Raw genomic sequence first — 13,037 nt, 5'->3', positions numbered from 1 at the left:
TTCGACCATCCCATCCACAACCTCGATCTCCTCCTCCTCCTCCTTCACCTCCACCCACAACTCCACATCCACCTCCTCTTCTGCTTCCTCCTCATCCTCCTCCAGCACCTCCTTTTCCTCCACCTCCACCTCCACCTCCTCTACCACCTCCACCTCCACCTCCTCCTCGGCCTCCTCCACCCCCACAATCACCTCCTCCACGTCCACCTCCAACATCACTTCCTGCCCCTCCACCTCCTCCTCGTCTACCTCCACCTCGAGCTCCTCCTCCACCACATCCACCTCCACCTCCACCACTTCCACTACCAACTCCACCTCCTCCACCACCTCCACCTCCTCCACCACCTCCACCTCCATTGCCACACCCTCCACCCCATTCCTCCTCTGCCTCCTCCACCTCCACCTCCTCCAACTCCAAATCCAACTCCACCTCCACCACCTCTGCCTCCTCATCACCCTCCCCTGCCTGCACCACCTCTTTCTCCACCACCACCACCTCCTCCCCCTCCTCCTCCTCCTCATCCCCCTTCCCCGCCTGCACCACCTCCTTCTCCACCACCACCTCCTCCTCCCCCTCCCCTTCCTCCTCCTCCTCCTCCTCTGTCTCCCCCACATCCTCCAGCACCTATTCCACCTCCACCTCCTCCTCTTCCACTGCCACCACCACCACCATCACCTCCTGCTACTCCTACTCCTCCTCCATCACCACTTCCTCCTCCACCTCCTCTTCCTGCACCTTAGCCTTTGCCTCCTCCAACTCCTTTGAAAACTTAAAAAAACATATTAAAATTTCATATCATTTCATTCTCTTTATTTATAAATATTTATTGAGTCATTATCTCCTCCTCCTCCTCAAAAAACAAAAAACTAATAAATTAAAATTGCATATGGTTTCATTCTCTTATTTATAATACATATTGATTCATTCCTTACCGTGATAATTCAGATATCAATATATACGTGATAATGTAACAAATAATATGTAAAAAAAATACAATATAAATAAGTAATTATGAGAACAACAATTCAATTAATAAATTTTTGTAAAATTTATATAAATAGTATGAAACGCTATTGATAGCCATCGCACATAGGTCAATGTTTATTCTCAATATCTAGAACTATTTAAAATCAACAAATTAATTACATAAAATCTTAAAAAAAATAAAATAAACCACAATCACAATTACCATAAACATAAATTCTGTAAACCCCTAAATATAATTAACATACACACAAAACACAACGAAACTTCAGAAAATCTAGGCGGCAACAATAATAATAATAATATAATCTAACCTATCTAATCTCAAATGGAACTACAAATATGTTCTTGTCATTGGACCAAATCAGGTTACAGTGGCCGAAAAACAGGATTACGAAAACAGAAGTACTGTATTTCAATACCTTCTCTGCGTTTCAACTCTTTTTCAACTAATTGTAGCAATTCAGCGCTGTTTCAACTAATTGTAGCCATTTAGCTTTTATTGTTATCTGTGTTTATGTGAGCACTAATTGGCTGGGGTGAGCACTAATTGTAATTGAGTGTGAGGACCGACGAATCTTGATGACGAAGTGCTCAGACTTTCCAATGTGTAAACAAAAAGTATCAGAGGTTTCAAATGTTCTGTAAACACGTTCATAGGCATTTTCAATAGAAGTTCGCACGCTTCCTCATAATTTCCATGATTTAAGTTATCCTTGTGAGTGTTGGAAAAATGAGTACCTATTGTGCCGAGGTCCAAATCCCACATCTCAAAATTTATGTGCTGAGGTCCTTGAATGCAATAAAAATTCAAACTCGCGCATTTATTACCCTATCTGGGCGTCAATGAGCAACTTCTATGTTATTAAAATATGGATTATTTTTAAGATCTTAACCCTACGAGATTATGTTGTGTAGGATGGGACAATATATTTATGTGTGGGGTGGGAAAAAAATGAGATGCCGAGATCTGATAACCAGCCAACATGAAATCGGTTAAACATTCCACCCACTTTTTATGTTGTGTAGGATGGGACAATATATTTATGTGTGGGGTGGGAAAATAATGAGATGCCGAGATCTGATAACCAGCCAACATGAAATCGGTTAAACATTCCACCCACTTTTCTCGATCTTGGTTGCACAGCTGGAGGAAGGATTCGATCTGGAGGAAGTTTATCTCCTCCGAAGATGAGATGAGATGAGGTCCAAACATTGCCGCTGTTCTACATGCTGGGCCACCATCTATCGAAAATGGCAATGAAGGATAGTATTCAAGTAATTGAAATTAGTATAAGAGGTCGGCTGGTTGAAATTAGTATCAAGAAGTCAATGGATTTTACGCTAATATGGAAAAATGAGTTTATACTTGTTCTGGAAGCTAAACCTAAGGGAGACCGGCAAAATGAGTTTATACTTGTTCTTGCAACCAACACAAATTTGAAACCCGAGACAAAAATGAAACCTAGATCGAACATGATAAACTAATTATCAAAATCAACTAAACTAAGGTGAACAAAACAAAGTACCTGAAACCAATTTGCAACTATAGAGAATAGCAGGAGAAGGAGCGTTTCTGTAGCAGCAGTAACATGAGCGCATTGTAATATAACAAATCTCCCCTTAGCGGTTGGTGGCTCCTGTGCATCAAATCATAAATGAATTTACTTCGATATATATATTCAAAGGAACAGAGTGCATAACTAAATAAATAACCGAATCAAGAAATAGCAGAGGATCTTCTGGAACAGACCAAATCCATCGTGCTCGATCCATTGGATGTGGCAGAGGATCTTCTGGAACAGAAAGAGAATTCATAAAAATCCATTGTGCTCATCGACTTGAGATTTCATCAAAATCCATTGTGCTTATCGACAGAAAGTCGAGAGTTCATCAAAATTGCATCTATTCTGTCGAGAATTCATCAAAATTGCATCCAACAGAGGATCCTATGGAATAGACTAAAGGTCATTCTCTTCTGGCAACATAAGAATTTTGGAGGCAACATACTTTCTCCACAAACACCCAAGTGGAGGCTCTTCCCAGAAAACATATCACAAACGAAATTTAAAATTTATAGGTGCTTCCGCCTAGTTTTCCTTCTACATAAAACAGATGAATGATATGCCTGATTCTCCGTACCTCTTCCGCTTTCTTTGCTTTTTACACATCAGCGGATATTTCGGCTTTCTTTGCTTTTTAAAGATCAGCGTATATTTCGGCTTTCTTTGGCTTTTTATAAATCAACGGATATACTTTAGGCAGGGCTTTCAGTCCCACTTCTCACGTGTTTCCGACCTAACTCATGCATCATAGTCCCACTCCCACTCCCACTCCCAATTCTTCTAACGGAAAACTTTTTCAGCCAAACTCATCTTTATTATAAACTAATTAATTGATGTGGTGGTTAATTATTTAAAAAGGGAACTTACTATTTGTGTTTGTGTTCATGTCGTTTTTTAATTCAAGAAAATCAGGTAACCTTCAACATCTTTCACATTTGAATTTTTATTATTTTGGAGTTTTATGTTTTTTAATTATTATTATCAATATGGTTTTGTAAGATTTTTAAAATACTATAAGTAAAAGGTAAGAATTTAAAAATTAAAATATATTTCCAAAATAATAATTTATAAACGAAATATATTTTAAAAATATGTATGGAAATGTTAAAACAAAAAATCAAATAACATAAAAATTTAATAAAGTTTTATATATTAGAAGAATATTTTTAATTCAAAGTAAGAGAAAAAATACATCGGAATTTCGTTTGTATTTCATACACAACGGCTAAAAAGTTGAACGATAAGGTTTACATAATTTGATGATAACATTTTATGTTCTACGGACAAAATGATTGTATATTCACAAAAACACGTAACAGAAAGCATTGCATTTCAATTTTACATTTTAACTATGCTAAAATTTAAAAATATGTATAACTAGCAATTGTCCCAAAAGATACAAAGAGAGGCCGAGGATTCTTGATGCATAGGAAGGCCTATCTGCCTAAATATTTTATATTATTAACATGATATTTATTTTTACATTTAAATTATTTTCTTAAGAAAATTAAAATTTTGATATGATTTTTTTATCTTAAAAATGATAAATGATAATCGGGAAAGTTTGAAATATGTACTTAGTGTTGAATAGTGAATTATTATTTATAGTTTTATGAATTAAAATTTACTTATATTTAGTTTCTTGTACACACAAAAATCATAATAATAAAAAAAATATTTATGACATAAAATTAATTTTAGTGTTTTTATGTTACATAAATTAATTTTTGTAACTTATTCATATAGGAAAATAATTAAATTTACATAAAAAAGAATCAAACTAATAATAATGATAATAAATATTTAATTGCTTTTTATTTCTTTAGTACAATGAAGATATGTAATTCTTTAACTAGCAAAGATGAAATTGCTATGACATTGAAATTAATATTTATATTAAATAATAAGTAAATAAAAAAAATATTTTAATGTCCATAATAACTAACATAATTTTATTTCAATTTGAGAGAAATAAAATAATTCAAAAAAATTATTGTTGTCTTTTTTCTTTTCAATATCGGGAAGATGTGTAATTCATTTATTTAAAATTATTTCAGTACCAAAATTGGATAAAATATTTGAATATTCATTTCAACTAGTATATTTCAATATCTACTCTATACATATTAAGAAATAATATTCTGATGTTGATAATATATAAAATATTTCAATGTGAACCTTAAAGAAAATAATTTTATACACTTTTTTTGTAAGAATTTCAAAAACTTCATATTACCAAAAATTAGGTACAAAATTCACACAACCATAATATTTTCAGTTCTTCTGGTGGAGCTAGGTTTCAGACCATCTTCCCACCATGGGAAAACCAGTAGGTCATTGCTTGAAAGCTAAGGTGAAATAAATATCTATTCATGGACAAATTCAAAGTTAGTAGCATACATAACTGGTTATCGTAATTCAAAAAAAGCATGTGAGCGTTTTCCTTAGGGCTAAGAATACAAGTCATTCAAAAAGACGCTTCAAACATTTTTCTTTCCTTTGGAGGTTGTTGAGCCATCAAGTGTGTTATTGGGCCACAATTGTGCTAGTGCATCTTCTGGCTCCTCCTCAACGATAAGACAACCATAAGAACTCAAAGCTTGCTATGGTTGTGCCTTATTAGCTGCTCCACTCACTTGACATTTCAGTTGCATATCATTAATCATGATCGAAGGGGAAGGGCCCAGGGGAAGTGGGTGAGATTTGAAGGTAGTCTATGCCATCCTGGGAGCTAGTGCAGGAATGGGAGAGTGGGATTGGAGAGAAGGAGATGTCGAAGGAGTGGATAAGGTCCCATAGAGATTCGTGGAGACTATTAATTCATTAGAATTAACAACCTTCCTTATGGAAGCTTCTTTGGCTTATTGTTTCTTCCATAATTGTCTAGATAGTAAAATTTTGAGGCCCAATGCTTGCCACCTATGTTCCTTAATTCATCAACTTCCACGGAGGATACATTGTGTGGTATGCCTTCATGAATATTTGGAATGAATACATTAGATTTTTTCGTCAAAATCTACAGCATGGGGATGAAGATCACGATCACATCCATCGCCTCCATTGCTTACACATCTACTCTCGTGAAGCATAGTATTAAGTGGGAGAATGAGGAGGAGGAATTTAGAATCATTGAGCGAATTGTAGCTTTTCTTTTGGAAGGAAATAAGAGTATGACAGGGTGAGTAACGAATCATGAACAAGTTGCATAACAAAAGAGCCAAGAAATATTTAGACATACATAATGTTTTCCATCACCAAGCACAAAATTTTGTTAGGGTTGAAAGATGTAGTTTGAGATCTGAGGCTCACTACCTCTATCCTTGGTTTCTTGGGGTACTCTATTCAAGGGGAAGTATTGTAATCATGGGGGTGCTTCTTCAATGATAATTGTGGAAGAAATGTAATTTTTGACAATTTTTATCTTGTTGATTTTTGAAGCGGGATTATTAGCCTAACACAACATCTTTCAATAATTAATTATTTCTCTTATAATTTATAAAAAGTCATAGTAACAAATATCATTGCATAAAATGCTATTAGGTTGGTACTCTACAAGATTGAGGCATGATAGATTACAAATAATTTCAATCCTTTTACTATGTAGATAAAATACAATGCTTAGTAATTTCACACAAGCCGAACTAGTAACTCATCTTAAATGAGTGGCCGGAATATATTTTTAGCCTAAAATTCTTTAAGTATTAATAAATTTAAGTTGAGAGACATATTATACAGTCTCTCAAAAAACAACAAAAAGTAAAAAATATAGATATAGACAGAGGAGGAGGATCTTGACAAATGATAAGACTCTCTCTCTCTCTCTCTATATATATATAAATTCAATTCCTCAACTTCCTTCAATGACTATGGGGTTTTCCCACTTATACTTCCTCTAGAATCATTGAGAAAATCTATGCTCTCTCTTCCATTCAATTAAGAGTTCATGCTTTCTTTCTAAATCTCAATTCGTGCGCTTTTCTCCTTTTTTTGGAAAAGGACGGGTTGATGCTTTTGCTTTTTTAAATTTCATTTCGGAAAATGATGGGTTCGTGCTTTTTTTTTTGTTTCCATTAATGCTATTCTGAAACACGCATCTTGCCAATAAAGAAGTGTATATATATATATATATATATATATATATATATATATATATATATATATATATATATATATATATATATATATTTTTCAATTATCACTGTTTTTTTATTTTTATAGTTAGTCCAATAAGGAACATTTTATTTTTTTGCTTAATTTCCTAATAAGATATGCACACTACAGAAGGCTTAACAAACTTTTAGTAGGAAAGCAAGCTTTCAGTGCTTTTCCACTTTTGCATGGCTACTATTCTCAATGTCTCAATTTGATATGGCTTTTTGAAATTTATGATTTTTTTTGCTACACAATTTTTATTCAATCATATGAGCTTAATAGTTTTCTTTGAGTATGTATTTCACCATCAGCCTTACAAGCACTAAAATTAAAATCATATTGAATTTTCTTGATTGCATGTTCCTATTTAATATTCATGCAAACTATTATGATACTCAATGTTCGTTGTAGACGTTGATGTCAAGGAATTGAGCTATGTTGGCTATAGGAATATTGTTGGTGTTCGTATATATTGTGGATACAGATCTAGTTTTCGTAATGGAAAGCCCTGTGTATGCATGGCCATGTTGGATGGTTCTCAATGTCTTGTTTGATAGATCCGGTTTTCGTAATGGGAAGCCCTGTGTATGCCTAACCCTCTTGGATCGTGGTCAATATCTTGTTTGATAATATTTTCCTATTTTTGGGGGGATGGTGGTCAATGTCTTCTTTGATAGTATTTTCCTATTTTTTGGCAGATTCATTAATGCTATTTGGAGTATCTAATTTTGAACAAAAATGAACAACTAAGCTACATTATTAGCCTAACACAACATCTTTCAATAATTAATTATTTCTCTTATAATTTATAAAAAGTCATAGTAACAAATATCATTGCATAAAATGCTATTAGGTTGGTACTCTATAAGATTGAGGCATGATAGATTACAAATAATTTCAATCCTTTTACTATGTAGATAAAATACAATGCTTAGTAATTTCACACAATAACTTTTATCGTTCATCATTGATTACCTATAACAAACATTTCTATGTCATGACTACATATATCCCTTACATGGCTTAACTTGGAATCATTCATTCGGAATTTTGTTATCTTGTCATTTTCAAAAGTTAATGTGTTGCAATGAAGCAAAATGATAAAATGATCTTTTTTTTTGTCTAGAGTTGCATACATGGTATATCTTTTGATTCTATTTGTTTAGCCATTTCACCATTAAATTTGACACTTAGTTGAAGAGAACCTATTCTAAATTGTCACAACTACTTCTACTTAAAACGTATGGTAATCATAAATATCTTTTTTCATTGTCTATACAAGTAGTTCTCAGCATCTTTAGATGCATCCTTTATTTTCTTCATTTAGGTTCTTTTTTATTTTTGAGCCGTTTTTCTTAGCACCTATACTCCCTTTTGGAAACAAGAACAAAATATTTTTTCTCGCAAAATAGAAGAAATGTTTACATGTTCAGCCCTCTAGTTATGCCCAACGGGAAATTGAAAACAAGGAAAAAACTAATGAAAACAAAACCACCTTAGTATTTCTTACCTGATGGTACTTATTTTAATTTTTAGTTGTTTGAAATAACCCAAAGAGTAGGAATTTTGGTTAAAATATCCCTAAATTAGTTTTCCTGAAAATTTTGCAAAGCATGAAATGGTTACATATTTATCACTTTGGCTATGCATGATCCATATTTTGATTTTCATTATGTCTGAAATAGACCCAAGGAGTTGAGTTCTTAGTAAAATATCCTTGAATTAGATTCCATGAAGATAATATCTTTTCGAACTTTGTATATTGTCACACTTTTTTTTTGCGATTTACCTGCAAACTTGGTATTGGAAGTGAAGTTCATTTGTAGTTCTAGGAATAGAGAAGCAAAACTTATATCTTACTTCTATGAATTTATTTATTGCAACAGTTGTTTGACTTTACCATACCATTTCTTTTGTTCAGGTTAGGTTAAATTGTTTTGTATCATTCGTTTCTAATGAATAATATTTGTGAAGACATTTTCGGGAAAGGGTAAGGGAATTAATTCAATAGAAATACTATAACTCCAAATGTAGAGAGTTCTAACATTATTAACAATGTGAAATTCAAGATTCAAAATTAAATTTTGTCGGAAAGCAATTTGAGGATGAATGGGCCTTAATTCATTAAATATACAGAATCATTCTATGGCTCATTTGCTACCTCATCTTAGAGGTGGGATACAAATCTTTATTGAGATTTCGAGTAGAAAACCCATTATTTTGAGTTTTGTGCCCTTGGAGGGTGCATGGTGCTCTTCCAAATAACGAAGGATTCCTCATCAAGGCTTCATAGTGTGCTTGTGTGCTCTTCACCTTAATGAGTTTACTTTGAAGCCAAATATTTGTCTAAGTCCAGAATATGAGGTGAGTGGTGAATAAGCTGAGTTTAGACATGGAACCATTCACGACACATACCAACTCCTCAAGAAAACTTAGATATACTTGAAAAATGATGACTATATATCAGAACATCACTTTATACACATTCCCCAAGTGCAACGAGTGTAGTGTGTGTGACTACAACCCAAGAGTGTCATTTTACAATGACAAAGATGTTATAAGAACAAAATTTACCAAAAGATGTTCAACAAGTCACTGCACAATATCATATGGACAACATAATCAACCAAGCATAAGTGTTATCTAAAATGGAAATTTGGTTCACAAGTTTTATGATTAGTAACAACCATAAATTACAATATATGTACGATTGAAACATACATCCGACTCTACCCCCTCCTCCTCCACCTCCACCACCTCTGCCTCTGCCTCCTCCTCCTCCTCCTCCTCCTTTTCCACCTACTCTTCCTCCACCTCCACCTCCACCTCCACCTCCATTTCCTTCTCAACCACCTCCACCTCCACCACGTCCTACTACTCCTCCACATCCACCTGCATCTCCATATACATGTCCTCCACCTCCATCTCTAGCACCTCCTCCTCCACCTCCACCTCCACCTTCTCAACAACCTCCACAACCTAAGCCTCCACCTCATCCCCCACCACCTCCACAAACTCCTCTAGTAGTGAATATATTGGCAATATAATATTTGTATTCAAGACATCAATCTTAGATTAACTTCCATATCTCCACCTCCACCTCCACCTCGTCCTCCTCCTCTAGCTCCACCTCCACAACCTTTACCTCCACTCCCTTCTCCCCCTCCTCCACCTCCTCCTCCCCCTCTTCCAATTCACCCTCATCTTCCTCCTTCTCCTCCTCCACATCCTCCTACACCACCTACTATTCCACCACCCTTGCCTCTTCCTCCTTCTCCTCCACCTCCACAACCTTCGCCTCTTCCTCCTCCCCCTCCACCACCTCGACCATCTCCTCTTCCTCTTGCACTTCCTCTTTCTCCTCCTCCTCCTCCTCCACCACATCCTACTTTGCTACCTACTCTTCCACCACCTACTCTTCCTCCACCTCCACCTCCTCCACCACCTCCTCCTCCACATTTTCCTCCACCTCCATCTCCTTTTCCTCCTCCTCCTCCACCTCCGACTCCATTTCCTCCTCGACGACCTCCACCATCTCCTCCTACTCCTCCACCTCCACCTACATCTTCATATCCACCTCCTTCACCACCTCCACCTCCATCTCCTCCTCCACTACCACCTCCACCTCCACCTCCAACTTCTCCACAACCTCCACAACCTAAACCTCCACCTCATCCCCCACCACCTCCACAAACTCCTCCTCCTCCTCCATCGTCATGTCCACCACCTCCTCCTCCTCCGCTTCCTCCTCATCCTCCTCCTCCTCCACCACCTACTCTTCATCCACCTACACCTCTTGCACCACCTCTGCCTCCACCTCCTGCTCTGCCTCCAACTCCACCTCCTTTTCGTCCTCCACCTCCACCTCCTCCTCCACCACCTCTACCTCCACCTACACCTCCACATCCTCCTCAACCACCTTAACCTTCGCCACCACCTCCTACTCCTCCACCTTCACCTACATCTCCACCTCCTCCTCCATCACCTCCACCTCCACCTCCACCACCAACTCCAACACAACCTCCAACTCCACCACCTCCACAACCTCAACCTCCACGCCATCCCCCACCACCTCCACCTTCTCTTCCTCTTCCACCACCTCCTCACTCCTGTAGTATTTTTATTTTCTGACTAATGATAACCCTTATTAAATTTAATAAAAAGGTTGTTGTGAAATACTACACATATTAACTATGTCTAGGACCACATTATTCTCCACCTCCTCCTGCTTGTCTCACTCCTCCAGCTCCTCCTCCTCCACCATCTCCAGCTCCAACACCTCCTCCTCCACCACCACCTCAACCTTCACATCCTCCACCACCTCAACCTCCAAACCCCCACACCACCTTATACGCCTCAACCTCCAACCCCCTACCCCTCCTCCTCCACCTCCATCTCCACCTCCGCCTCCACCATCACCTCCACCCCCACCTCCTTCACCTTCACCTCCACCTCGTGCACCATCACCCCCTCCTCCTCGTCCTCCTCCTCTGCATCCTCCTCCTCCTCCTCCTTCTACTTCTCCTCATCCTCCTCCACCACCTCCTCTTCCTACAACTCCACCTCCACCAACTCAACCTCCACCCTCTCCTCAACCTCCACCCTCTCCTCCACCTCCACCTTCACCTCCTCCTCCATCTCCATCTCCATCTCCACCTCCTCCTCCACCCCCACTTCCATGTCCTCCTCCACCACATCCACCTCCACCACCTACTCCTCCTCAGCCTCCTCCTCCTCCATCTCCATCTCCATCTCCACCTCCTCCTCCACCCCCACTTCCATGTCCTCCTCAACCACCTCCACCTCCACCACCTACTCCTCCTCAGCCTCCCCCTCCTCCTCCTCCACCTCCAACTACTCCTCCATCTCCATCTCCATCTCCACCTCCACCTCCACCACTAGCTTCATCTCCATCTCTACCTCCTCCTCCACCACCTCAACCCCAACCCCCTCCTACACCTCCACCATCTCAATCTCCAACCCCTCCTCCTCCTCCCCCCCTCCATTACCGCCTCCACCTCCACCTCCTTCTCCACCTCCACCATCCTGTCCACAACCTCCTCCTCCACCCCCTCGTCCTCGTTGTCATCCACCTCCACCTCCACCACCTCCTCTGCTTCCTCCTCATCCTCCTCCACCACCTCCTCTTCCTCCACCTCCACCTCCTCCACCACCTCTGCTGCTGTCTACACCTCCTCTTTCTCCTCCACCTCCACCCCAACCTCCATCTCCTCCACCTTCACCCCCACATCCTCCTCCTCGTCATCCTCATTCACCTCTGCCTCCTCCACATCCACCACCTTCTCCTCTCCTCCACATCCACATCTGCATCCTCCTCTTCCACCTCTACCTCCTTCTCATCCCTCCACCATCTCCTCCACCTCCACTTTGACCGTCCCATCCACAACCTCGACCTCCTCCTCCTCCTCCTTCACCTCCACCCCCAACTCCACATCCACCTCCTCTTCTGCTTCCTCCTAATCCTCCTCCAGCACCTCCTTTTCCTCCATGTCCACCTCCACCTCCTCTACCACCTCCACCCCCGCAATCACCTCCTCCACCCCCACAATCACCTCCTCCACCTCCACCTCCAACATCACTTCCTCCCCCTCCACCTCCTCCTCATCTACCTCCACCTCGAGCTCCTCCTCCACCACATCCACCTCCACCTCCACCACTTCCACTACCAACTCCACCTCATCCACCACCTCCACCTCCATTGCCACACCGTCCACCCCATTCCTCCTCTGCCTCCTCCACCTCCACCTCCTCCAACTCCACCTCCACCTCCACCACCTCTGCCTCCTCATCACCCTCCCCCACTTGCACCACCTCTTTCTCCACCACCACCACCACCTCCCCCTCCTCCTCCTCATCCCCCTTCCCCGCCTGCACCACCTCCTTCTCCACCACAACCTCCTCCTACCCCTCCCCTTCCTCCTCCTTGTCCTCCTCTGTCTCCACCACATCCTCCACCACCTCTTTCACCTCCACCTCCTCCACCTTCACCCCCACATCCTCCACCACCTCTTTCACCTCCACCTCCTCCACCTTCACCACCACATCCTCCACCACCTCTTTCACCTCCACCTCCTCCACCTTCACCCCAACCTCCATCTCCTCCACCTTCACCCCCACATCCTACTCCTCGTACTCTTCCTTCACCTCTGCCTCCTCCTGCACCACCTCCTCCACGTCCACCACCTCCTCGTCTCCTCCACATCCACATCTGCATCCTCCTCTTCCACCTCTACCTCCTTCTTATCCCTCCACCATCTCCTCCGCCTCCACTTCGACCATCCCATCCACAACCTCGATCTCCTCCTCCTCCTCCT

Source organism: Pinus tabuliformis, chromosome 1_2 (assembly GCF_031772625.1).
Source record: "Pinus tabuliformis cultivar Carrire ecotype Pingquan chromosome 1_2, CPIR1, whole genome shotgun sequence".
Taxonomy (NCBI): Eukaryota; Viridiplantae; Streptophyta; class Pinopsida; order Pinales; family Pinaceae; genus Pinus; species Pinus tabuliformis.
Note: the sequence above shows the minus strand (reverse complement) of the source record.